Genomic DNA, 23535 nt, shown 5'->3' with positions numbered 1-23535 from the left:
AAGAACTGTGTTTTTTTTGGTTTTTAATTTTCCTCTGACTGAGCTGCTGGAACCAGAGAAAATGAGTAACTTAATGAAGCATCATTCTTGGCACACAGATAATTTGGAGGCCTATCTGGGCACATAATGGTAATTCTGTTTGATCAGTCAATGGCCTCTCTTTTGAAACTTCCTAGAAGTCCGTTATACATGATACAGTCGTTGAAGAAATGGACTGTGATTTACTCACCTTTGTATCTCTAAAGTACTTGGTGGTCATCCAGTGCATGTTTATTGATGTAAATTGAATTGAGAAGATGTAGCCCTGCTCGTTCTCAAGCAAGGACAACAGTCAGGCTGGAAGAAGTTTTCTATAAGCATTTTTAAGAAAACCTGCATTAAAATCCAAAGCAAGTTGAAGTTCTGTATAAGAGCGAGAAAAATTGGATATTATGGTTGAATTAGTTCCATGAAAACCATTCAAAGTAGGGATAAAATAAACAGTAATTATGAACCAATAGCAATGAAAGCTTAATGAGGTATTTATTTTAACTAGGTGTCTGGGTTATCTTTTACTCTTTTTTTCTCAATAAGCATTGGATTTTAAACTAGATAAATGGCGGCTAATTCGTGCTAATATTTAGCTGTGTTAAGTAAGATGTATGTTTTTGATATTTAAAAAAATTTTTAATATTAACTATGACAATTAATTGTTTTTCGTGGTTCAAGCTTGAGGAAAGCGAAACCTAGATAGTGCTATTTGTCTTTTTCACTTACTTATTAAAGGTGAGGTGCTCAGGGTGCAATAGTGACGTGAATGATATCCTTAACTAGTCCAAACCAATCAATGTAAAGACAAACGGCATCGATCACAGTTACCTGGCTAGGTAACATTGTTTTTTAGACTGTGCTATCATTTGTTGGTTTACTCATTGTTTTCTCCTTTGGCGTTTGAGCACCCTGGAAATAGAGGCTCTACCTTCCAACCTGTCATCCCAGTATCCCCAATCTTAACAGTACCTGGCATGTTGCCTGCAATTACTAAATGTTTGTTGAATGAATGAATGAATGAATGAGGGAAAGAGTGAATGAACCAATAAATGAAATGCACTTTCTTGTAGGGTACTTTCATGATCGCACAACTAAAAGCGACCCCTTCCTCCACCCATCAACTCCTCCTTTTAGTACATTTATATGGTACCAGATTAATGTACTTTAGAGTTAGAAGGCTACATTTCTCTCTCCCCTATACATTTTGAACTTTTTCATGGGAAAAGGTTTATCTTTCTCATCTTTGCATTTCCAGCACTCAACACCCAGTGTGGCACATCACTTGTTGAGTAAATTAGTGAAAAAAAATCAATCAATGAATAGATTTGAATACATTGATCTCCTAATCAGTGCCTAACTTTGTACGAAATTCTGTATTAAAAGAGCTCAAAGCGAGAGAGAGGCATGGACATATATACACTACCAAATGTAAAATAGATAGCTAGTGGGAAGCAGCCGCATAGCACAGGGAGATCAGCTTGGTGCTTTGTGACCAGCTAGAAGGGTGGGATAGGGAGGGTGGGAGGGAGGAAGACGCAAGAGGGAGGAGATACGGGGTATATGTGTATGTATAGCTGATTCACTTTGTTATAAAGCAGAAACTAACACACCATTGTAAAGCAATTATACTCCAATAAAGATGCTAATAAAAAAAGGGTTAATGTTGTTGAAAAGATAAAAAACATCAGAACAAACCAAAGAGTGAGTCAGAGTCAGTCTGAAGTACAGACTCCTAGGGCTTTGGAAATTGACAGAATATGGAGATCACTGTAGAATGAATTTGTCAAAAAAAAGCAGGGCTTACATGGGTCTTGAAAAAAGCATTAAAACTTAGATTATGGAAGGATTAAGGAAGCAATTCCATGAAGCTGGAAAAGTGTGAACAAAAGAATGGACATTGGCATTATCCAGAGATATGGTTTCCCACGTAGTAACCAGTGAGACTGTGGTCGGAATGGACTATCAAGTTTGGTAAGGACCGGACTATAATTTTGAATATGGTAAAGAAAGTAGATGAATGTCAAGATCAGAATTGAGACTTGGTGCAGCTGGTGCCATGGCCACACATAAAACGGGTAAGGTTATGGTGTAGGTAAAACAGCCTCAAATCTTCAGACTTTGTTGATAAATGTAGACACACACACACACACACACACACACTCTCTCTCTCTCTCTCTCTCTCTCCCTCTCTCCCTATCTCTCTCTCTCTCTCTCTCTCTCTCTCTCTCTCTCTCTCTCTCTCTCTCTCTCTCTCTCTCGCTACCTGTTCATCCCAGATAGGCTAATAATTCTGTTTCTACCCCACAGTTACTCAGGTCTCACTCTGAGGGAAGCTCCCTCTCTGTGAATCTGTAATTGCCAACGCAGGAAAAGTGAAACACAGCAAATTGTGCCCTGGCTCTTGACATTTTCACCTGGTATAACACCGATCACTTTAATTTGTTTTTTGGTTTTTATTTTTAGCCAAAGAACAATTTTTAATTGATGTTCATAGTAAAGAATTTAACCCTTTGTCACATTTTACAAATGTGTTTCCTAACTGTATTTTTTTTGGCCCAGTTTTTCTAGATATTATGGGATGTATCCAGATTATATAAAACTTGCCAGTTTTCTTTCGGAGCTTCACAGTCTGCTCCAGATGATACAAATAAATCTGTGAAAGAGAGTTAGGAAACAGCTAAGGCATTATACGAGTATGTGATGGAAACAGGAAGAAAAGGCAGTTGTTACAAGTTTAGAGACAAATAAAATAAAACCCATCGATATGGATGGAAATGCTGCCGTGAGGATTCCTCATTCTTCCTTTATTTATTCCTCTTCAACCACTAGAGAGAACAGTGATTTCTATATACCTGAAAGAATTACTCAAATGCCCTGCTGCTTTTTAAAAATAATCTTTAAAAAGAAAGGCAAAATGTTTTGTTATCTATGTGGCCATGCATATATTTAATAGAACTGTAAACTTGAGAGATATATGGTATTTTAAAAAATTATTCTTTGGAATAAAATTTATAGTCCAGTGCTCACAAATGTAATTTATACAAAGTACTCTACTAGATAGCATATAAATATTTTACAAAAACTTAGAAATGCAAGCTACTGAAATTGTTCCTCTCAAAGTGAAGACAAAATAAATTCTCTCAACATCCATGATCAAAAGACTTTTCAGCCAGTTTACTGTAAATGATTGGAAAAGGAAATGTAAGGTATAATTTTCACTCATCTAAGAACAATTGCTGAAACTTCATGAAACGAACATCTTAGAAATTATTTTAAGCAAATCAACATGTGCAGGAACTTTACAGCCGAACTATACAAATTCTCTCTGATATATGCTCAAGCTTCTTTTACACTGCAGACTATAAGGGCAAGGAATGGGATGGTACTCATTTTATGAATTATTTAAGTAAATATGATTGTTATGCACGATAGTTTACTTTTTTTTAATGTGTCAGGTGCTATTTTTTTTAACGTCTTTATAGGAGTATACTTGGTTTACAATGGTGTGTTAGTTTCTGCTGTATAACAAAGTGAATCAGCTATACATATACATATATCCTCCCTCTGGATTTCAATTGTATCTGATTTTTCAAACAAAAAACCCATACTTTCATATTAGCATATTTCTGAAGTTAGTATAACTATTTTTTAATTAGAAGTGTTGAGTGTCATGGTTCTGGGTTTGGCTGGTGAAAGACACGGAGCCCCTATGATAACTATGGTCAATTAGGCATAAGCATCACCTGTCACAAAATATTCACAGCATTATTATCACTGTGAATGATTGAGTTGTCAACTCCATAAGCCAAACAGGGCAGAAGCACCACCTGCAAATATTTTAACATGTATTTATCTCCAGTCAAATAAATAGGTGACTGAGGGCATTTAACAGGAAACCCAAGGAGGCAGAAATACAAGTGGGAGGTGTGTGGTAAGACTGGTGGACTCCTCGCCTTGTGAGGTGCACCTTCCTAGACCTTTCCCTATGCTATTCTAGTATTCTAAGCCTTCAGAAGTCATGTGTGTTGATATAAAGTGTAACAGTGCTGATGCTGTGTATGTCAACATGTCAAGTCATCAAGCATAATACTTTGCAGTTCTTGGCTCAGTACTTGGGCAGATGCCTGGAGGGTGCCTTAAGCTGCTTCAGCCTTTCAACACTGCCTCTACTTGAGTGCCAAAAAGATGTTTTTATTGGAAGTCTATTTTATTAGCCTTTATCCACAGGGAATCTCCTGTTTACATTTCTATTTAACTGTAAGTTCTCCACCCTTTTGAAAATGATGAACCTAGGAGTGCATGGTTAAAGGTGGCTGCATTGAGGTTTTTAATGTGACATCAATCATGAATCAGAACGGTTTGCTAGGCGCCTTCTCTATCAAGCAGCGTGGTTTATTTCACCTCCTCGCATCTGTGCTCATTCTGTAACATGTTATGTCAGTCCCTTCTCATAAACTTCTTGGGCACATGTATACTGGAACTTTACATCAATATGTAATATACAAAAATGTATATGAACTCCTATGAGTTGTGGAAACATATATACAGTGATATAAGATAAATGGTAATGTTGCTTCACATTCTTCCAATTGATCTGTCCCTAGGCCAGCAAAATAAAAGTAATTTGAAGAGCGTGATTAGAGTTAGCAGGAGATTTGATTTGGTGCCCTCTTCAGAGTGCACAGTCACATCCAGATGATTCTCAAGTCATCAACCAGAGGATGGCATGTTTGAAAAACACTTTACAACTTGTATCTCACATTCTACCGTGTGACAGTTCAGTGACCAAACATCACCCTCTTTTCTCCTTTCTTGCTGTGATGAGTGTTTTAGATGTCTGCTTCTAACTTTTCTCATTCCCCACTCCATATATGTGGAGATCCTCTCTCTGGGAAGCAATTTTGTCCTTTTGAAATGTTTCTTTTTTTTCGTTTTTACATCTTTATTGGAGTATAATTGCTTTACAGTGTTGTGTTTCTGCTGTATAGCAAAGTGAATCAACTGTATGCATACATATATCCCCTCCCTCTTGAGCCTCCCTCCCACAATCCCTATCCCACCCCTCTAGGTGGTCACAAAGCACCGAGCTGATCTCCCTGTGCTATGCGGCTGCTTCCCACTAGCTGTCTATTTTACATTTGGTAGTGTAGATATGTCCATGCCACTCTCTCACTTCATCCCAGCTTACCCTTCCCCATCCCTGTGTCCTCAAGTCCATTCTCTACATCTGCATCTTTATTCCTGTCTTGCCGCAAGGTCAGCAGAACCATTTTTCTTTTAGAACCATATATATGTGTTAGCATACTGTATTTGTTTTTCTCTTTCTGACTTCACTCCGTATGACAGACTCTATGTCCATCCACCTCACTACAAATAACTCAATTTCGTTTCTTTTAATGGCTGAGTGATATGCCATTGTATATATGTGCCACATCTTCTTTATCCATTCATCTGTCGGTGGACACTTAGGTTGCTTCCATGTCCTGGCTATTGTAAATAGTGCTGCAGTGAACATTGTGGTACATGTCTCTTTCTGAATTATGGTTTTCTTAGGATATATGACCAGTAGTGGGATTGCTGTGTCATATGGTAATACTATTTTTAGTTTTTTAGGGAACCTCCATACTGTTCTCCATAGTGGCAGTATCAATTTACATTCCTACCAACAGTGCAAGAGGGTTCCCTTTTCTCCACACCCTCTCCAGCATTTATTGTTTGTAGATTTTTTGATGATGGCCATTCTGACAGGTGTGAGGTGATACCTTATTGTGGTTTGATTTGCATTTCTCTAATGATTAGTGATTTTAAGCATCCTTTCATGTGTTTGTTGGCAATCTGCTTATCTTCTTTGGAGAAATGTCTGTTTAGGTCTTCTGCCCATTTTTGGATTGGGTTGTTTGTTTTTTTGATATTGAGCTGCATGAGCTGCTTGTAAATTTTGGAGATTAATCCTTTGTCAGTTGCTTCATTTGCAAATATTTTCTCCCATTCTGAGGGCTGTCTTTTCATCTTGTTTATGTTTTCCTTTGCTGTGCAAAAGCTTTTAAGTTTCATTAGGTCCGATTTGTTTATTTTTCTTTTTATTTCCATTACTCTAGAAGGTGGGTCAAAAAAGGGTCTTGCTGTGATTTATGTCATAGAGTGTTCTGCCTGTGTTTTTCTCTAAGAGCTTTATAGTGTCTGGACTTATATTTAGGTTTTTAATCCATTTTGAGTTTATTTTTGTGTATGGTGTTAGGGAGTGTTCTAATTTCATTCTTTTACATGTAGCTGTCCAGTTTTCCCAGCACCACTTATTGAAGAAGCTGTCTTTTCTCCATTGTATATTCTTGCCTCCTTTGTCAAAGATAAGGTGACCATATGTGTGTGGGTTTATCTCTGGGCTTTCTATCCTGTTCCATTGATCTATATTTCTGTTTTTGTGCCAGTACCATAATGTCTTGATTACTGTAGCTTTGTAGTATGGTCTGAAGTCAGGGAGCCTGATTCCTCCAGCTCTGTTTTTCTATCTCAAGATTGCTTTGACTATTCGGGGTCTCTTGTGCTTCCATTACAAATTGTGAATTTTTTTGTTCTAGTTCTGTGAAAAATGCCATTGGTAGTTTGATAGGGATTGCATTGAATCTGTAGATTGCTTTGTGTAATGTAGTCATTTTCACAATGTTCATTCTTCCAACCCAAGAACGTGTTATCTCTCCATCTGTTTGTATCATCTTTAATTACTTTCATCAGCGCCTTATAGTTTTTTGCATACAGGTCTTTTGTCTCCTTAGGTAGGTTTATTCCTAGGTATTTTATTTTTGTTGCAATGATTAATGGGAGTGTTTCCTTAATTTCTCTTTCAGATTTTTCATTGTTAGTGTACAGGAATGCAAGAGATTTCTCTGCATTAATTTTGTATCCTGCTACTTTACCAAATTCATTGATGAGCTCTAGTAGTTTTCTGGTGGCATCTTTAGGATTCTCTATGTATAATGTCATGTCATCTGCAAACAGTGACAGTTTTACTTCTTTGCTGATTTGGATTCCTTTTATTTCTTTTTCTTCTCTGACTGCCATGGCTAAAACTTCCAAAACTGTGTTGAATAATAGTGGTGAGAGTGGGCACCCTTGTCTTGTTCCTGATCTTAGAGGAAATGGTTTCAATTTTTCACCATTGAGAATGATGTTGGCTGTGGGTTTGTCATATACAGCCTTTATTATGTTGAGTTAGGTTCCCTCTATGCCCACTTTCTGAAGAGTTTTTATCATAAATGGGTGCTGAATTTTGTCAAAAGCTTTTTTGCATCTATTGAGATGATCATTTGGTTTTTATCCTTCAGTTTGTTAATATGGTGTATCACATTGATTGATCTGTGTATATTCAAGAATCCTTGCATTCTGGGATAAACCCCACTTGATCATGGTGTATGATCCTTTTAATGTGCTCTTGGATTCTGTTTGCTAGTATTTTGTTGAGGATTTTTGCATCTATGTTCATCAGTGATACTTGCCTGTAGTTTTCTTTCTTTGTGACATCTTTGTCTGGTTTTGGTATCAGGGTGATGGTGGCCTCATAGAATGAGTTTAGGAGTGTTCCTCCCTCTGCTGTATTTTGGAAGAGTTTGAGAAGTATAGGTTTTAACTCTTTGCTGAATGTTTGGTAGAATTCACCTGTGAAGCCATCTGGTCCTGGGCTTTTGTTTGTTGGAAGATTTTTAATTACAGTTTCAATTTCAGTGCTTGTGATTGGTCTGTTCATATTTCCTATTTCTTCCTGGTTCAGTCTTGGAAGGTTGTACTTTGCTAACAATTTGTCCATTTCTTCCAGGTTGTCTATTTTATTGGCATATAGTTGCTTGTAGTAGTCTCTCAGGATCCTTTGTATTTCTGCAGTGTCAGTTGTTACTTCTCCTTTTTCATTTCTAATTCTATTGATTTGAGTCTTCTCCCTTTTTTTCCTGATGAGTCTGGCTAATGGTTTATCAATTTTGTTTATCTTCTCAAAGCACCAGCTTTTAGTTTTATTGATCTTAGCTACTGTTTCCTCCATTTATTTTTCGTTTTTTTCTGATCTGATCTTTATGATTCTTTCCTTCTGCTAACTTTTTGTTGTTGTTGTTCTTCTTCTTTCTCTGATTGCTTTTGGTGTAAGTTTATGTTGTTTATTTGAGATTTTTTTTGTTTCTTGAGGTAGGATTGTATTGCTATAAACTTCCCTCTTAAAACTGCTTTTGCTGCATCCCTTAAGTTTTGGGTTGTCATGTGTTCACTGTCATTTGTTTCTAGGTATTTTTTGATTTCCTCTTTGATTTCTTCAGTGATCTCTTGGTTATTTAGTAGTATATTGTTTAGCCTCCATGTGATTGTACTTTTTACCTGTACTGTTTAGCCTCCATGTGTTTTTATTTTTTCCTGTAATTGATATCTAGTCTCATAGCATTGTGGTCAGAAAAGATACTTGATACGATTTCAATTTTCTTCAATTTACCAAGGCTTGATTTGTGACCCAGGATATGATCTATCCTGGAGAATGTTCCATGTGCACTTGAGAAGAAAGTGTATTCTGTTATTTTTGGCTGGAATGTCCTATAAATATCAATTAATCTTGAAATGTTTCTTTATTGCTCTTCAAGACTCAATCAGTTAGGTCTTCTAAAAGACTGATGCATGAGTGTCTCTTTCCTGTTTTACATTTTTAATTTTCAAACTTATCAAACATAATTCAGTCAGATCAGAGACTAGAAAAATATATAAAGCTAGAAAGGAGGTGTGATTTGGCATTGATACAATAATTCCTTAAAAATCTAAGTGAATCATCTTACTATTTTTAAAAAGATAATTAAATAAATTATGTGCCTAACAATAAATTAATTTTTAAAACCAGTAATTTATCTTCCTACATATAAATAACTAGGTAGATAATATAAAAGAAATACATAGTCCACTTATAATAGAGCCAAAAATTAATAAATATCAAGGAAAAAGCTTAAAGGAATTATAAGAGATATATGAAAATAATATTTAGAATATTACTAAAGGACATAAAAGAAGATGAATAAACGTGAGGACATGTCTATTTGAAATAGAAAACAATATTATGAAGCTATTCATTCTACCTAAAATAACTCAAAAAAGTGAAATCAGGGGCTTCCCTGGTGGTGCAGTGGTTGAGAGTCCGCCTGCCGATGCAGGGGACACGGGTTCGTGCCCCGGTCTGGGAAGATCCCACATGCCGCAGAGCGGCTGGGCCCATGATCCATGGCCGCTGAGCCTGCGGGTCTGGAGCCTGTGCTCCGCAACGGGAGAGGCCACAACAGTGAGAAGCCCGTGTAATGCAAAAAAAAAAAAAAGAAAAGTGAAATCATTCTGAATTTCATATATAAATAGTGAATATGAGAAAATAGCTGTTAGCAAAAATAACAGTAGTAAGGAGAATCTACATATTAGGAAAATTTTACAAATCTGTGTTAATTAAAACATGTTTATACTTGCACATTAAAACATAGTGGAAGAACAAAATAGAACATCCATTAGCAAATCCAAATACATTTAGGGATTTTCCTATGATAGAGCAATGAAAATATGTGAGGGAATGTAAATTAGTCAATATGGAACTTGGTAAGCTATAGCTTCTAGAAAAATAAATAATAACATTTTTATATCAAAATAGATACTTGATTATACTTGAATATTTAAAAACAATACAGACATGCAAACAAAAGTATTAAAAGAACTCTCAGGACAATGTATAGATACACATATAGTATTGGAAGCGTGTGTCTTTCTAAGCAAGAGAGCCAAACCCAGATGCCACAGAGGAAAAGGTGAAAAATTGGATAATATTTTCAAAGCTTCATGAAAAAAAAAGAGTATAAACAACATTAAAAGAAAAAGTATAAATTTTTGGAAAATATTTCTAGCCTAAATGATGGCAATGCCCACTTTGATTATTAGCAGCAGTGGTCTTGGGTTAAGATTGATATTCAGACTGCCTATGATTGAATAGACTTCATTCACCTACAAGTATACTTACGCTTCAAAAAGGATCAAGGACAAGCAACAGCATAATGGGTGCTCAGTTATGCTGAACAGGTTCTAAGTATCCCAACAACTTGAACTGGGATAAACATGGTCACAATGGAGGAGACTGAGTGGGTGGGACTACCACAGACCAGGACAGCCATCAGCTCCAGGGGTACTTCAGCTCTTATACCTTGCTAATGATGTAACTCCTCAGAGATATGTGTCCGCCCCATTCTCTGGTGCATCTGCATCTCATCATTCCCAGGTTACTCACTGATTACAAGTTATGCCTGTGGTTCCCAAATTTTACTGCCCATTTGAATTCTGATGCCCAGGCAGCATTCATGCCAATTAAATAATATATGGGGGTGGGAACCCAGGTATTGGGATTTAAAAAGCAGTATCCTGTTTTTCCAGTTTGCTGCAAAGTATGGGAACCATCAGATTACTCAGTAAGCAAACTGGACAATCAAGTACATACTCTTAGTTTAATACAAAACATAATCAGCAGGATGCTGATTCATCTTAGATCCAGTGTACTCCTATACATTTCTTGAGTATGTGTTGCAAGAAGGATTTGACTAAAGATCGAGGCTAGGTTAAAAAACAAAGCTGGGGTTGGGGAAGGAAGGACTGGGAGTGTGGGATTAGCAAATATGAACTATTATATATAGGATGGGTAAACAACAAGGTCCTACTGTATAGCACAGGGAACTATATTCAGTATCCTGTGATAAACCATAATGGAAAAGAATATGAGAAAAAGAATGTATGTGTATAACTGAGTCACTTTGCTGTACAGCAGAGACTGGGTCACATTGTAAATCAACTATACGTCAATAAAAAAAAAATTAAAAAAAACAAGCTATAAGCCAGATGTTAACTCTGTCCTTCTAATGGGAAAGATCCAATTTCCTTAATGTTTAAGGCTATGCTGTCCAGTATGGTAGCCACTAGCTATACAGGGCTATTTAAATTTAAATTAATTAAAATGAAATAAATTGAAAGTAAAGGTTTTCAGTCATACTAGCCACATTTTAAGTGCTCAGTAGCTATATTAAGCCAGTGGTTACTATATTAGACAGTGCAAATAGAAAACATATCAATCATCACTGAAAAATTCTGTTAGCACAGGTACAAAACATTCTTTAAAATTAGTAACAAAAAACAAAGCTTTAGGAGACTTCCCTGGTGGTGCAGTGGTTAAGAATCTGCCTGCCAAGGCAGGGGACATGGGTTTAAGCCCTGGTCCGGGAAGATCCCACATGCCGCGGATTACCTAAGCCTGTGCGCTGCAACTACTGAGCCTGCGCTCTAGAGCCCATGAGCCACAACTACTGAGTCTGTGTGCCACAACTACCAAAGCCTGCGTGCCTAGAGTCCATGCTCCGCAACAAGAGAAGCCACTGCAATGAAGCCCGCGCGCTGCAACAGAGGGTAGTACCCGCTCGCCGCAACTAGGGGAAGCCTGCGTGCAGCAATGAAGACCCAACACAGCCAAAAATAGATAAATAAATAAATAAACTAATTTTAAAAAAAACAAAAAAAACAAGGATTTATTTTTTTAAAAAGTAGGCAGAATACAAACAGGTAGTTCATAGAAAGGAAAACATGATATATAAATATGTAAAAGTGTCTTCAACCTAATTTAATATTGAAGAAATGCAACACTTCCTAAAAGAGTGAAAGAAATGGGAATTTTGGAACTACAGTGTTATTTAAGACATTATTTTCCAAATTGTGGTATATAACAAAATAATATCTTCTTTAATTTTAATAGTTATGCATTTACTGTAATGACTTTTCTTAAAATTTTTAAAATTGTTACATCAGGTCCATGGTGTATTATGGATACTACTGTTTAACATGAGAATAAACTAAAAGTGAATTTTTAAAAGAAGCATTTTAAAAACAAGAAGAATGAATACTTATTAAATACTTAGTATATGCCAGGCACTATTCCACTATTCTACATGCACTATATATTGATTTATACTAATGTATATATATATATTCAATTAATTTTCACAATCCAGTGACTTAGGTACTATGATAACGCCTAGAGCGTGTATAAGAAAACGGAGGGATGATGAGATTATTTTCCCAAGGCCACACACCTGGATGGGGCAAGATTTTGACCCCCAGTAATCTGGTTTAAGTATCCTCTATGCTATATGTTCAAGTATCATGTGTGTGAAATCAACATTTGGAAGGAGAACTCAACTGATTAAAAGCATGAGAAACATTGCCCTGAGGCATGGGGAAAGAGACACTCCCATACTCTCTTGATGGGAGAATAAATAGATACAGACTCTTTAGAAGGTAATGAAGGTAATGAATGGTAATGAAGGTAATGAATGTTTTAGTGTGTTGAAGGAACACACTAAAGGGCTCCTCCCTTCCCCTCACCTGTCAGGCTCTCTCTGGTGCCCAGCAGGAAGCTTGCTAACACAGCGGCCTGGGACTCTCAGCCTCTGTCACTCAGCGCCCCCTGTGTCTCCATCAAAACAATGTTGGCTAATGCTTTAAATCTATCCAAATATATAATCTACACCAAAACCCAACTCAAACCAGGGATTTATCCCGCAAGTTCACTTGCCCTGTGCAGAAGAAAAGGATGCAAGAATCTTTGTTGCAACATTGTCCATAGTAGTAAAGTAATATCAATCCAATCCACGGGGAACAGGTCACTTGCTTAAGTAAATTATACTACCTCTGCACAGTGGAATACTCTATGGCCATCAGAGACAGATGATGTAAAAATACACTGGCCATTTCTGGTGTGAATTCCAAAACCAATGTAAAATTTTGAATTGAAGTGTCATTTGATACTAAAGAATAAATCTTAAGGAGTGAAGAGAAAGAGATGGGGACAATAGGTGGAATATATATTTATTAAAAACACAGGTAAAGATTGGATTTATATGAGGTTTCAAAAGGGATAATCTGGGAGTGAAAGAAACAAAGGATAACAGAGAGGAATGGATAGGAAATGATCCAATTATTGAATTTTTAAGAAAAACAGATGATGGATATTTCCCACTTATATGACATTATGTTGTAACATTTATTGATAGTATCGAGCCTATGGGAGTTATCAATATATAGCATCATATATTATTTTAATATTTCTTTTAGTAGTTTAAATATACATTTATATTTATATAATGGTTGGGTGGCACTTATATGTGCAGCATGTCATCTAATCTTTGATCATAGAATAGAAAACCACCATAGTTCTGATACTAAATTGGTTTGTGAGTCAGTACTCAGTCAGAAAATCAGAAATTACTCCAGGCATCTGAAACTGCAAAGTCATTCTGGGAAATTGGTTACAGGTGATGGAAAAGCAGATCAAAGCAAATCACGTGTGAGGTGGTGAGCAGCTCAGAGCCTAGCAACAGCAAGCAGATGCTATAACTCTAAGAGCGGAGGGACAGTGAGAAGGTTGTCTTTGCAGAGCTTGTGGCTGACATTGGCCAGATAGTGCTAGAATCGTGGCGAGGCTGCCCAATAGAGGATTCTGGAAGCAGGGCGGGTCCATGGGGGGAGCAGGAGCCTTGTAAGAGGCTCAGCTGCTACCAAGAAGCTGCCTGCGGCAGAGCAAGAGCAGAGAGGAATATCCTGGCTCCTCCCTTCCCCTCACCTGTCAGGCTCTCTCTGGTGCCCAGCAGGAAGCTTGCTAACACAGGGGCCTGGGACTCTCAGCCTCTGTCACTCAGCGCCCCCTGTGTCTCAGAACAGAGCAGGGAGACAGTGATTCATGGTTCTAAGTGAAACAAGCACACGACCAGCACAGCCCTAAGAAGGTATATTCCTAAGGACAACTCACCTCTACGAACTTCTTACAGACTGAGGTATTGATACTTACTGAGTGATCACTCATTCCTTTCAGTAGTGAAATTGCATGCTTCTCCATCAACCCATAAAGTCCATCAATAATACCTTGATACTGAAGGAATTGAGATTTAAGATAGTAAGTTCCCACCTAAGTTCATGTTAACTAGAGCCAGATTTATAAAGTTTTTACGTTTAGCTCTTTTTCCTCCCAATATCAATGAATATACAAAGCTAGGAAAGAACAGTATTTCAAAATATACTGAAGGAAAGGAATTCATGGTGTAGATTAAATCATTGGTTTAGTGTCATTTTTTACACATCATCTACTCTAAGGCAGGAGAACAAAAATAATAAATTACGAATCAGTCCTTTGTTGTTTATCAAAATATGTATTGTAGTTCAGGGCATAGTTTTGCTTTTTATGTGGGAAAGGTAGCATTGCTCTATTTCTCATCAGGCATTTTGCAGATGAGTCCAGGGCTCACTGCAGAGGACCAGGTACAAGAGTGTGTCTGGATTAATACACATTTGTTTTTGCCTCTGGGATGGGGCTGTTACACGCATTTGCTGTACGAAAACAGCACGCTCCTGTCTTACTGAAATGTTTCTGATTGGCTGGCAGACATGATGGCCCCACCCAGCTCCAGATCTGGCACATTTCACTGGCTGCTTCCTCATGTCCCACAGCTCCAATTTCAGACCCTTAATTGCCGCTCTTGGGACATTCACCAAGGTTTCTTGTATTTTCACACTTCTCTTCTGGGTCATGCTCTTCATTTATCTGAGGCATGCTTCATCCCTTCCAACTTAGGGCCTTTCAGTCACTTACTTTGTAGTCCAGCCTGCCCCATCACTTCTCCAGTAGTCACCAACTCACCTCTAGAGTCTTACTTCCAATGACATCCTCCATAGTGTTATTTCCAAGAAGCGCTTCTGGAGTACTTTGCGTGGTTTGTATAACCTTCATCAACTGAATTTCAAACTCATTCATATATTTTTCATTCTCCTTCACTATACTTACATGTTTTCCTTTGTTCCAAATTTTATGCTTGACAGAAATACCCAAGTGCTACCGGCTAAAATGCATGCTATGTGTACTGAATTCCTAGGAGGTAGGAGATATTCCAAGGAGATAGTAAACATGACTGGAGAAAGGACCACCATACTTTTTTGCTAATGTGGTTTAGAATAGATGTTAATAAAAACATAATAGTAAAAGGAAACACTTTTGTGATTACTTACTTCAAATCCAAAATACAGTAAACTGGTGATGTGTCTACCAGTTTACAATACAGAGGTCTGTGTGTGTACTGAGATGAGGGTATCCATCTGATATTTCGTATAAGTATGTAAAAGAAGAACTCCTAGCCATAAGAACCAGGACTTGAACTGTTTGTTTTTTTCCATCCATATTCCCAATTGCCTTTAGGAGTCCTGCCTCTGAGTTGGTATTGTCTAATACTTTCTCTTTGTATTGTTATCTACATCTTACTCCTTTCAGAAATGTTCATAAAGAATAATCCTTGATTTAGAAGAGCCGTGCTTTAGAAAAGGGTTAGGGCATTTGTCCAGAAGTAGCCATGAGGATAAAAGGAGGAAAACAGGAAGCACAAATACTAGGAAATTTTCTGCAGAGCTGTGTCTGTAAATCAGAGACATGCAGTTCAAAAGAAATCATATTTGATTGGTATCCTGCAAATGAAAATTTTATCTAGCTTTGAACCCCTATATTCCCTTCTGTGCTTCTTATTGTTATTATTAATCTCTCCTACTGAAAGGTTGTCTTCCTTTTGGAGCCTTGAACGTTTTAAGTGCTCAGTAATAGGGTTCTTTTTCAATGAGAGAGAGAGAAGAGAAGAATTGCTGGAGCAGTGAAAAGAGAGATCCTCAGGGAGCAATGGCTTTATTACAATATGTCAGAGTCATCATGAGCTGGGGGTGAGTGGGGAATATAAGTTTCAGGAAAAAAACCTTGTATTTATTTTAGCAAGTTTGTGGAAAAGTTGCAGAAAATTGTCCCAAGAGCTACAAAGCTATTATGGTAATGGCAGTTCCATTTTTTGCACTCTGAAATTTAAAGGTAAAAAAACCTTTTTTCAGTATGTCACTTTGGAAATAGATTTTTGATCCTTAGATTAGAATAAATACATGAATTAATTAAGCTCACAGTGATATTTATGCTTTCTTAAAAAATTTGCATGTCAAAGATGACAAGTAAATAAAAAAACGGCTCTAAATTAGAAAGAAATTTGTCTGTTCAATCTCTCTCTCTCTTTTTTTTTTTTCCCCATAAAATCAAACTCTTTGGATACATGGCCACACAAACATTGAATTTCCATATGGGCTCCTCTCACATTTTTGGTTTGTACTTTTAAATTCTTAGCCTTTGAGCATTTAATTCGTCTGAGCTGTATACACTTGACTATAGCACAATTTTTTAAAAGATGTTTTCACAAGGAACTACATTTTGTGTGATTACAACAGGTCTATATATTCGTGAAATATATTCCTTCTGTTTACTTCTATTTACAGTCTGCTTAGAACATTGCATAGGGCTTTTTGTACTGGAGTCCTCTGTGACATGGGCATCTATACAACTTTTCACATTGGACCACACCATAGAACATGGCTGTCTCCTGCCTTTACTCCCCGGAAAGTCCCTGTGAATCATCTCTCCTCCATTGAAACTCACCATCCCCAGGCTCTGGATTGGAAACAGAATAAATATGACTGGATCTGATAATCTGGGGCAACAGTAGCAAACGCCATCAGCACACTGTCTCAATTTCTGTATCCATGCTTAGGTTGGCTTTCTGGAAACCATGGTTCTATTTCTCTAGTCTGATCCCAGAGTGACTTCAATAGTCGGGATGTCAAATCAGGTCCAGTTCAAAGTACCAGAGCTATAGCATGCAAAAGAAGGAAGAGATGGCAGGCTATGGAGGGCAGTTGAAAAAGTCATCTCTGTTACCAGATTGCATGCCTTCAGATACAGGCACCATCTCTTTCAAGCTGTGTGATTTTGGACAAGTTGCTTTTACCTCGTCTGCAAATTGGGCATAGGAATAATACACGCCTTAAAGAATTTGTGTGAGGGAGGAAGGAAGAGAGAGGAAGAGAGGGAGGGAGGGAGGAAGGGACCTTTGCAGAATTAAATGCAAAAAAAAAAATTAAAAACTCATGCCAAAGGTTTTTTAAAAAATATAAACACCTTTATGAACTTGGCAAAGAATCAGGTGAAGAATCGTATAGATTTTCGATCTGCTGACAATGGCGCCATTCTAAAGAGTTCAGTAGTCAGCATTTTAGTACTCAGCACACAACTACATAAGGGCTAGAAGGGCTGAAATCTTCAGCGGCAGCTTTGGAATTTTGTGTCTTTCCCTAGAGGCAAAAATGAAATACCTGCTTAACTGCAAAAGATTAAGTATCTAAGACTTTAAAAAATAGATAAAAGTACCATGTGATTAAAAAAAAAATCATGCAAAATTAGCAATAGATCTGAGGTTATCAGCAATTCATCTATGAGGTGAAAGTAAATGCCTGACCGAAAGCAGTGGTTTTTTGGAAGGGAACCATGGTAAGAACGAGGGGAGAGGAAATGGCAAATATTATTCCCAGTAGTTTGGCTGTGTGGAGAAAGGAAGTGGAATGATGGTAAAGAGACAGGATAAGTGATGCAGAGACAAATAGAGGACTTGTTAGTGGAGAGACTTGAGCTTGGTGAGAACTTGAGTGGGAGCCCATGGAGGTCCAGAGGTTGAACATGAATGGGTGATCCCAGAGGTAGTGAGTGGAGCAAGGGGATCCAGATCCCAGCTGGTTTTGAAGAGAGACATATCTTCTTATAGAAGAAGAAGAAAAAAATAAAGATGGATTTGAACTTCAGTCCATAGAAGGTCTCTCAAGGGGCAGAAAGTTCCTGTGTTTACTGAGAACAAAGAGAAGTGAGAATGGTGCTGACTAGGAAAAGAATCTCGATGTTGCACGGAGAGCCCAGCGTAGGCTGGAGACCACACACAGGGCACCTGTGTGCACTGTTGTTTGGTTTTCTCCAGCTGTGGGCAGCTGGCCATGTGCAGGAGCAGAGGGTGTAGTTTCTTAGTCTGACCTGGTGTTGGAATCTATGGGAATACTGTGATGGGAGGACTTGTCTAGGACAAGGACACATTTGGGCTGGCAAGAGCATAGAAGAAAGCAAGCGTCATAGAGTTAGCACCATGTAGGGGAGGAAGTGAAGTCGGGGGCAGGGGTGCTGATGGAAGACTATGTTAGTCAGGGTTCTCCAGAGAAATGGAACCAATAAGATGTTGAACAATAGATTTATTTTAAGGAATTGGGTGATGTGATTGTGGAGGTTTGGCGAATCCAAAATCTGCAAGGTAGGCTGGCAGGCTGGAGACACATAGGAGAGTTACAGTTCGAGTCTTAAGCAATGTGCTAGCAGAATTCCCTTCTTCTAGGAAGGTCAGTCTTTTTTCTCCGAAGGCCTTCAACTGATGGGATGAGGCCTACCCACGTTAGGGAGCGTAACCTGCTTTATTAGAAACTCTACTGCTTTAAATGTTAATCTCATCTTAAAAATACCTTCATAGAAACATCTAGAAAAATATTTGACCAAATGTCTGGGTACTGTGACCTAGTCGAGTTGACATGAAAAATTAGCTGTCACAGAGATGGAAGGTGTCAAAGGTACGGTGGAGTTTTTGAGGCTGAAAAGTAAATAAGAGTTTGGGCTTCCCTGGTGGCGCAGTGATGGGGAGTCCGCCTGCCGATGCAGGGGACGCGGGTTCGTGCCCCGGTCTGGGAAGATCCCACATGCCGCGGAGCGGCTAGGCCCGTGAGCCATGGCCACTGGGCCTGCGCGTCTGGAGCCTGTGCTCCGCAACGGGAGAGGCCACAACAGTGAGAGGCCCGTGTAACGCAAAAAAAAAAAAAAAAAAAAAGTAAATAAGAATGGAATTGAGAGAGCTAGAAGGTCCAGTTGTCTGGGATCAAAGAGTAGAATTATAAGCACTTACAATTTCAAAGATGGCGCAATCACAGGAAATGATTAAGGAAAAAGGAGCACGTGAAGGTCATTTAAGTCCAGGATGTTTTATAGGTCATCCAAAGGGTATTGAAGCAGAGAGTTGCTGAGAAGTTTGCAATGAGGATGAGGAAATGACCTTTAATTTGGGAGAGGACCCAAGCTGAGAGGGCCAGAATTGGCTGTAACCAGCTGATATTCATAAAGGAGGAGAAATGAGTTTTCTTTTTTTTCCTTTTGCTGGCTTATTTTTCATGAGGAAGAAAGAAAAATCATATGGAATTGACAGAAGATCTATAAAAAAAACTTACTGACTCCATAGACGTGTAGCATTTGGGAAAAGTGAGCAAAATTCACTTTTGGTTCCAAAGTGCTAATTTGGATTTCACGGGATATGCTGATCTCTTTTGGAAGCTCCCTCACAGACACACCCAGAGATAATGGTTTACCAGTTTTCTGGGCATCCCTTAGCCCAGTTAACACATGAAATTAGTCATCACAGATGCCTTTCACTCTGCATCATTCCTCAGCTATTATAGAATCTAATTAAATCAGCCCTACTTTTTGGTTCTTAACAAATCATTCCAATTCACAGAAAGACATGGGAAATAGGAGAAAAGAATGCAAAGGGCTCATGAGTTTTGGAAGTGACTATGGAAGGCATCCTAGGGGAAGTTCACATACCCAGAAAAAGAATGAAATTAACAGAAACTCTTACCACAATCTAGGGGTTAGATAGTTTTCCTTTCCTATTTCTCATTCTATGTATAAGTTTCTTCTCCATTAAAATTTTAATTTGTGAAATTTATTTTATCATTTAAACTTTCTTTGGAGTTTAGAGTTGGTGTTGGTTTTACTTTCTGTCTTTCTCCATTTCTGATTTTAGCTGAGTCAATTCCAAAATATGACACTCTTCCACTTACTGATTTTGTCTTATTATTGCCATCCTACCTTGTACATGGCAGCCAGAGGTCACACCCTCATTACTCAGATTATCATTCGCGTGAGATGCATCTATTAATCACACCTTTCCTCCCAATAGAACTGTAGATTAACCAAGCTGTGACATTATCTTTTGAGTGCCTTCTGATATTCTACTTCTAATTTAGTAGTTACGTGCACACACATCAGTTTCAATCACTACTGACTGATCTTAGCTGGTTCTGACCAGGACAGTGGTCCTCATCTTTTCTCTAAATTGATTCATGGTTGTGGAATATTCTGGCTTCCTGTACCGTACTTGGGCTAATGATATGTGAAGGATTTCTCTATGCTTAAGTTCAGATTTGAAAAGATATGCTTAATATCTATAAAATGGTGTACGTCTTGACGACCTCGGGGTATGAAGTCCTTGGTTGTGAGTGTATTTGTCTGTCTAGTTTAATGACATTTGCTCAAATGCTTGATGTCCCAAGTCAGAATTTCATAGTGAAAGTTCTACATATTTTTTGAGGAAAATACCAACTAAAGCTCAGGTTTACTGCAGTTTCGCAAGACATTAGGTCCATTATTTTCTGCTGGAAAATGTGCTCAAAATGGCCCTATATATTTAGGACTAGATCACATACACTATTATTTATTTTAATTTAAATAAGATATTATATCTAAAGGGTTTGTGGAATCCAAAATGAAATCAGTGGGGTTGAGGATGGTGACAGATTGCTGAGGGAATCAAACCATTTCTGGCATGGGCAGACAGAACTAGGAATTACATATTCTGAAAAACTACATGCCTCTCTGTATCACGTAATTGGTCTCGGTCTCACTGATGAAAATGACGTTAGAAACTAAGTTCCTTCAGATTGCAAGATTACTTTGAAATTAGTGTTGCTATACTTTAAAGGGAAATGATCGGTACATTTTGTAGTCTGTATTTTTTATGCTTTTCCCCATTTTTTAAAATGCAAACAATTATGTGAATAGACTCAAGCAAAGTGTAACAATAAGAGGACTAAGAGATGAGTTTGAAACTGAATGTGATTAGGGGAACTTTTTTTTTTCTTAAAAACTTTCATCAGTTGCTTGTTATTAGAAATACTGCTTCTATATAGCAGAAGAGCTGTGTTCTTATGACTAGACAATGCTTGGAACAGAACAATGTGTACTTGAATCATCCATAAATATGTAAAAGTTGCGATGATACAGCAGTTACCAAGGATAGAGCCAATGTGTGCTCAGGAAGTCATATATATAGGATGCTTCTTCCATACCACAAGCATCAATATGTGCACCTTAGAATGCCCAGAAAAAATTATGATGCATCGTGAACTCGCAGTTACTTTCTTTTCAGTTAGATATCTGCCGCTGTAATTATTACCATATTATTACTGACTATCCCTGGACCTTCTCTCCTGTTATTCTCCTCTGCGATTGTGCTTTGCAACTTTCCCAAGTTCTTCTCTGTACCTTATAACTACTTTTCTTGATTGCCTATTATCATTTATCCACAATTACTTTTTCCGAAAACTTTCTCAGGAATTTATAGATACTTTCACATTATCGTCCCCAAAACACATTTCACTGGATGGGCTAAACTTTAAAATCTAACAATTTTAATGAAGGCACCTCTTTTTTTTTTTTTTTAAAGTTGACATTCTCCAAAACTCTGTGCCTCCTGGAGACATTAAGACAGAGGCCACTCATGTGTGTTTGGAGTGAGTCCCCAAAGCTGACACATGAGACAAGACACAGTAGCTTCCTTGTCCCCCATCCCCCAGTCTTCTCTCAGCAGAGACTCTGACAGATGCACAGCTGTCTCCATGAGAACTCGTGGTAATAATTCTGATGTCATGCTAGTGAAAAGAGTATGCAGGTGGACAGTGATACTTGAGGAATTAGGCTGGAAAAGGCTCCAAATTTTACTGTAGGTTGGCCTGGACTCTACTTACCCTTCCTTCACGGGATCATCATTTCTCATCTGGCTAACCCTTCAAGGGTGAAGACCATTTAAAAAGATTAATACATATCTTACCTCTACCTGTCACATTTGTTCAATTACCTTGACAAAGACACGGTGAGGAAAATAGGTAGGATATACTACCATTTATTTAAATAAAGGGAATGGAAATATACACATGTATTTACATATTTGCTCATATTTTTTAAATAAACGGGAGGATAAGCAAGACCAATTAAAAAAATGTTACCTCTGTGATAACCTATAGGGGGAAGGATGGAATAGGGATAGGTGCTAGACTTTTCTGGACGTGCCTTGTTTTTTAGATTTAACCATAAAGCAATATGCACAATTTAATAATTGTATACCAATATTAAATAAAAATTTGGAAGCTATTTCTAAAGATCAACAGTATCATGAAACAAACCTGTATGTTCAGTTAAAGGCACACACACAGAAAGGAATTATTTTAAGTGACTTAAAAACACAGCAGTTGTGTATTTTTATTGTTTTAGAACCCGTTGACAAAAAAATCTTGAATACTTTCAATAATCACATTTTGTTAGTGATACCCATTATATTTTATTTAAAATATAGTATCGTGACTCTAAAACTTCTTTTGATAAAACAGTTAAGCAATCTTTTTTTTTTTTTTTTTTTTGCGGTACGCGGGCCTCTCACTGTTGTGGCCTCTCCCGTTGCAGAGCATGGGCTCTGGACGCGCAGGGTCAGCGGCCATGACCCACGGGCCCAGCCGCTGCGCGGCATGTGGTATCCTCCCGGACCGGGACACAAACCCGTGTCCCCTGCATTGGCAGGCGGACTTTCAAACACTGTGCCACCAGGGAAACCCAAGCAATCATTTTAATATCGTTAGAAATCAAAATTTCAGTGAAAGAGAAAAGAGAAAAAAATCTAAAATTGAAGAGGTTGGGGGAGACCCTCAAAATGGCAGAAGAGTAAGGTGTGGAGATCACCTTCCTCCCCACGAATACATCAGAAATACATCTACATGTGGAACAACTCCTACAGAACACCTACTGAATGCTGGCAGAAGACCTCAGACCTCCCAAAAGGCAAGAAACTCCCCATGTACCTGGGGAGGGCAAAAAAAAAAGAAAAAACAGAGACAAAAGAATAGGGACGGGACCCGCACCAGTGGGAGGGAGCTGTGAAGGAGGAAAGGTTTCCACACACTAGGAAGCCCCTTTGCGGGCGGAGACTGCAGGTGGCGGAGGGGGGAAGCTTCGGAGCCGCGGAGGAGAGCACAGCCACAGGGGTGCAGAGAGCAAAGCGCTGAGAAGCCCGCACAGAGGATCGGTGCCGACTGGCACTCACCAGCCTGAGAGGCTTGTCTGCTCACCCGCCGGGTCGGGCGGAGGCTGGGAGCTGAGACTCGGGCTTCGGAGGAGGTAGGATCCCAGGGAGAGGACTGGGGTTGGCTGCGGGAACACAGCCTGAAGGGGGCTAGTGCGCCACAGCTACCCGGGAGGGAGTCCGGGAAAAGTCGACCTGTCTATGAGGCAAGAGACCATTGTTTCCTGGTGCGCGAGGAGAGGGAATTCAGAGCGCCGCTTAAAGGACCTCCAGAGACTGGCGCGAGGCACAGCTATCAGCGCGGACCCCAGAGATGGGCATGAGATTGTAAGGCTTCTGCTGCACCACCAAGAAGCCTGTGTGCGAGCACAGGTCACTGTCCACACCTCCCCTCCCAGGAGCCTGTGCAGCCCGCCAC

The 23535-nt window shown here is 38.6% G+C and overlaps 1 protein-coding gene across 2 annotated transcripts in view; it reads left to right on the top strand.

Annotated features, from left to right (window-relative positions):
- Positions 1-23535, top strand: part of CNTNAP4 (contactin associated protein family member 4) — a 265641-nt gene that overhangs the window by 79403 nt on the left and 162703 nt on the right. The gene's annotated exons all lie outside the window — the stretch shown is intronic.

Source organism: Orcinus orca, chromosome 20 (assembly GCF_937001465.1).
Source record: "Orcinus orca chromosome 20, mOrcOrc1.1, whole genome shotgun sequence".
NCBI classification, from domain to species: Eukaryota; Metazoa; Chordata; class Mammalia; order Artiodactyla; family Delphinidae; genus Orcinus; species Orcinus orca.
Note: the sequence above shows the minus strand (reverse complement) of the source record. Positions and strands in the feature narration are given on the sequence as shown.